Source organism: Dromiciops gliroides, chromosome 2 (assembly GCF_019393635.1).
Source record: "Dromiciops gliroides isolate mDroGli1 chromosome 2, mDroGli1.pri, whole genome shotgun sequence".
Taxonomy (NCBI): Eukaryota; Metazoa; Chordata; class Mammalia; order Microbiotheria; family Microbiotheriidae; genus Dromiciops; species Dromiciops gliroides.
Window position 1 is genome coordinate 517,092,651 of NC_057862.1, and position 5,291 is coordinate 517,097,941.

A 5,291-nucleotide genomic window follows, 5' to 3' on the forward strand; every position below is an offset into this window, starting at 1 on the left:
GGTACCCTGGCCCATAACAATTGTAAATTTTTCAGTGCTTTATAATCAGTGACCTCTTTAATCCCTCCTTTGTTCCTTTCCCTTCACCACATTCAGTCATTTCTTAAGTATACCTCCTAAACGTCTCATCTAGCACCTTTAATCCAGGGGTTTCCTCTACATGGTTCTGATGAATGCATATTGAGAACTGGAAGGGACCTTAGAAGTAATTTAGTTTAAATGCCACAGTGGATAGAGCACTGTGCCTGGAGTCAGGAAGAATTTTGAAAGAACCTTAAGCAATTATTAGCTATGTGATTCAGGGGATACAGTCTATTTTACTTTCCTCATCTGGAAAAAGGGAATAAATCCAAGGGACCTAAATCCAGGAGTTGTTGTGAGGATCAAATGAGATAATATTTATAAAGCATTTTATAAATCTTAAATCCCCATTGGACTGCTAACAGTTATTTTTATTAGTCCAACCTCCTCACTTAACAGTTGAGGAAACTGAGATAAAAAGATGTTAGATGAATTGCTCAAGGCCACACAAGTAGTAGGTAACAGAGTCATGACTCAAATCCAGGTCTATGATGGAAAATCTAGCATTCTTGCCACACTGTAAGATGTTGATTCCTAAACTGTATGTATCCATGATACTGATGCAGCACACCCTACACTAGTCTTGATTGTGACCTCACCATCCCTATGTTGTGTCCTCTGTGAGAAAGTAATTATTAATAATGGGTTTTGGGGGGAACCCAGGGACTCCCCCCTCCCCCCACTCAGGAGCCTTAGCTGATCTCTTTCAAAACCAGCCCAGAGACAATAGAAATCAGACTAAGTAATGTAGAGATAGAAACCATACCTTCTCAAAAGTGCCTTTCCCTTCAGAGGGTTTGTCTTTGTACTTGGCCCTGATTTCAGCATAGTATAGCTCATTTTAATATGGGCCATCCTCAGGTTACGTCAACCAATGGAATTGAATGATTCTAGCCAATTAGCTTTGAGCAGTGTGTAAGAGCAGCCTCTATTGAAGGAGGAAGGCATCTGGAGCAAGAGGCTTGCCCTCTCTTGCTCCTGCAACCTGATTGAATGAGCCATGCATTTTCTTCTCCCTCTCTAGGTAATGTAGGACTTCTGAACTCTGTTTGGAGCCATTTTGCTCTCTCTCTTAGAGACAATACGGTGCTAGGGTTTTTTTGGCTTGTGTTAAATGTGGTCAATGCTCTCCTAACATATAATATGATTTACTAAATGCTTACTACCTAAATGGGTGCAATAGCCATTAATTTATAAGTAGTAATAACTTAAAAACCCCAGCCTAATTCCCCAATATTTTAGGCAGAAAGGGGTTAGTTCCCAATATTTTAAATGACACACTTTGTATCAATCTTTCACAGAGAATGAACCCACAGAGTCTTCCAATCTGCTGTAGACTTTTTTTTTAATATCCTGTGGGCCCCAGTGAAACACTTAGACTATCCTGCTTTATACCTTACTCTCAATTCATGACCTACCCACCTCCTTTAAGGTTATAGTTTATATGTTCTTTGGTTATATGGTGTCATTTTACATCATTCCCCCCCTCCCCCACAAATGAAATCATTGTCATCATGATGAAACCTGTATACTTTTTTTGGTATTTCAATATTTAGGATTTTATTTTCAAAAATTACATGTAAAATACATGTTTTTCTGATAGCATCCTGATCATCTTTCTTTTTTCATAGTAAACTACATTTATATAGTACTTTAAAGAGAAATTTCTTACAATAAACCCATGATGTTGATTATTGCAACAAAAGTAATAGATAACATTTATATAGTACCTTATAAATGACAATTTTCTTTACAATAGCCAGAAAACTAAGTACCATACATTGTCATCATCGTCAATCAATCATCATCCATCAATCCTTATCATCAACTTCAATCAATCCTCCTCATCACTAATCAATCCTCATCTTCATCATTCTATCTTCATCTTCATCTAATCATCATCAATCCATCCATCCATCAATCAATCCATCATCATCATCTTACATTACTCTTGCCTCTGCTTCAAAATTTTTTTCACATTTACTATTAACTGTTTCCCTCCATCCTATTCCCTCTCCATATTTACTCTATTTTCTATCTTCTTTCACCCTATCCCTCCTCAAAAGCATTTTGCTTCTGACTCCCCACTCTACCCTCCCTTCTTTCACCCCTCCCTCCTTATCCCCTTCCCCTCTTACTTTCCTGCAGGGTTAGATAGATTAATACACCCAACTGAGTGTGTATGTTATTCCTTCCTTGAGCCAACTCTGACAAGGATGAGGTCTTTGAGTCAATTCTGATGAGTGTAAGGCTCATTCACTGCCCAACTCCTCCCCCATATCACCCCCCCCCATTCCATAAGCCCTTTCCTGCTTCTTTCATGTGAAATTTCACAAATCCAATCCCTATCCCAATTTGATTTTCCCAGCACCCTTTTGTGGTAGGTTAGTGCAAGTATTATGATTTCCATTTTGTAGATAATTAAATTAATATGCAAAGAAGGAGAGAGATGGTTTTCATAAAGTCACATTGCCAAAAAGTAGGTATTCAGGGATTGGAATCTATTCTTCTCTCTTCAAGTACTGGGTTCTTTCCATTACATCAAATTACCTCATTTACTGCAAGCTTAATTTTAAAAAAAAATCAAGTTAATTTATATTATATGTAGGGTTAAACCATCTGAACTATGATTCAGAATACAATGTAAAATCTCTTCTAGTATACAACCATAAACAAAAATTCTAAACCATTATTTTTCCTCTTTCTATAGGGTTTGCCAAGTTATCTGACACTGTGAAATGTATAAAGAGTGGGGGTACATGCTCGTTAGCAGACTGTACAGATACCCGAATTCCTAGTGATACCTGCTTTAAAAACAGAACCAAGTGTTGTGTGCTCAAGAAAAAACCCTGAAGAACACATACACAGGAAAGTCTGGTATGGTTATGCTTTGGGGTAGGGAAGAGTAGGAGGATAAAAGATGAAAAGAGTTGAGATATATAAAATAGTTGCTATCTATTTTTAATGAGAAAATGATTCTTGCATCTTGGTTCATATGAAGATGTTAAATGTCTGTATCATAAACTATCATAAAGAATTTATATGAAGAGGCCATGTTGCATAGTGTATAGACAGGACACATTGAAGGCAGAAGGACCTGGACTCAAGTGTCAACTCTGATACATACAGGCTGTGGAACCCTGGATAAGTTTCAATTGTCTTTATGTTCTAGGCAATTCTCTAAGAACTTGAGCTACACATAAATTACTCACCTGCATTAGTAGATGGAGTTTCTTCACCTGGAAGTTTCCTATACAGATGAAATCAAAGGCCCAGTCCCTCTCCCTATCTTATTCAACACTTCATTCAGATCCAGAATTTAAATGTGAATGTTACCTTGGCTGATGGGTTACAGTCCTTCCACAACAAGGTACATGGTCTTTAAGATCTGCTCTGCTCCAAAAAATGGTTTAACATTAAGAAAATAATTAGCATAAATTGAGTATTTTAATATTTGCATAATCATAAAAACAACTAAAACCACAAAATTACATCATTAGATGCAGAAAGGCCTTTTAAAAATTTGGCATTTGCCCCAAAGCAGCTCTACTTTCCTGGCACGGGTGCCATTAATTTCATCCTAGAACATGGACCTCCTATTGTACCTGTGTATGGGACTCTTGGTACCTTTGGTGGCCATACTGAACGTCAAATATCATCACTAGGAAGAGATGGAAGCTTTTTGAAGGATGTTGCCTGAGCTCTGGGTTCTATAACCCATTTATAGAGTATTGGGAAAGCATCAAGTAGAAACCCATGGGTTTTTGTTGTGGGAAAGTTTCCACAGAATTGGGATTCCAGAGTTCAAGGACATTTCTAACTTTCATTAGGATGAGATTGTAGGATGCAAGTTACTCCTCCATTTGATTGACCTGAAATTGCCTGCCTGGTTAACAACACTTGGATACATATCATACTAATATGAATGCAGATGGATTTGAACTTGTCCAAATGCCAGACTTATTTCTCAAGTGGCTGGTTCAATTGAAATAAATCTGAATGGAATAGGAATTTCCCTGATTCTTTGGAAAATAATTCTGAGGCCATACATCCTGAAATCTGAGACATTCATCTTCTTTTCTAACTTATATAGTGGAGCCTTGGTGGACAATTACTCATTTGATAATGATGTCCCCATTATTGGGACAAAGCACAGCCATAGCTTAACCCTCGACAATGAAGTGTTCGAATATCTTGCTTATACCTACTCTTCAAGGAATCCTGAAATGAACATAGGAAACACAAAACATGAATTTCCACAACGGTATCACAGATTGGTATGCATGGTAACCAGTCAGTTGTGGGATGAAAAATAACAACTACATGTGTGGCCCATGTTTTAAATTACATTGGAAGTGTCATGCTGTAAATATTCATCTGTAGAACCTCTCCAAGACCTCTGGAATAATAACAGCTACATGAATGAATAATCAGTTCCATGAAACAGGTCCAACTAGGTGTTAAAGTTCAAGTTTTTGATGTGAACAAAAATCCAATACCTAATGCAATAACAAACTGTAATGGCAGGAATCATATCTGCCCATATAGAATCAACAGATTTGGAGAATATTATCTTTTCCTTCTGCCTGAATCCTATGCAATATATTCTACATTCCCAGGACATAAGCCAGTTCTAAAGCTAATGACTATAACAAAGCACATACAGAACTTCAACACATTTAGGGTGGACTTTCATTTCCCAATCTAAGTGAAATAAAATGATGTGACCTTACTGGCTCCATGTTCTGAGATTATTCTTCACAAGTATTTTAGGAGTCATTCAGCTACATTGAAGTAAAAATTTATCTCCTTATTTTTAAAGACTTTTGTATCTATCTTTCAGATGAAATAAACCATAAAAACTATATCCCTTCCCTATTCTAGGATATGTAATGAACTATGTCCCTTCAAGTCAGGTCACCTCAATTTTGCCCACTCTCTGTCTTGTTAGCCCCCTGGTTTTCATAAAATAGGGGGTATTTACTTCCATACAGCTGGATGTTCCTGAATCATTCAAACTAGGTGGAGAATCTAGGCAAGTGGGTTCAATTTCAGTGATAGGTAGAAAATACCCATAAAATAATGCCAGAATGGTGCCCATAACGAGGCCATTCCAAAACTCCAAAAGATAATGGCAGTTAATTGTTAAGGTGGATCAAAGAATTTACATGTATTGCTTGAACTGCTCCAAGGTTATATAAGAGCTAGAC

At 37.2% G+C, this 5,291-nt stretch overlaps 1 pseudogene; it reads left to right on the forward strand.

Moving 5' to 3' along the window:
• The first annotated feature begins 3,668 nt into the window (after nucleotides 1-3,668).
• Nucleotides 3,669-4,879, forward strand: LOC122739224 (annotated as a pseudogene).
• The last annotated feature ends 412 nt before the right edge of the window (nucleotides 4,880-5,291 follow it).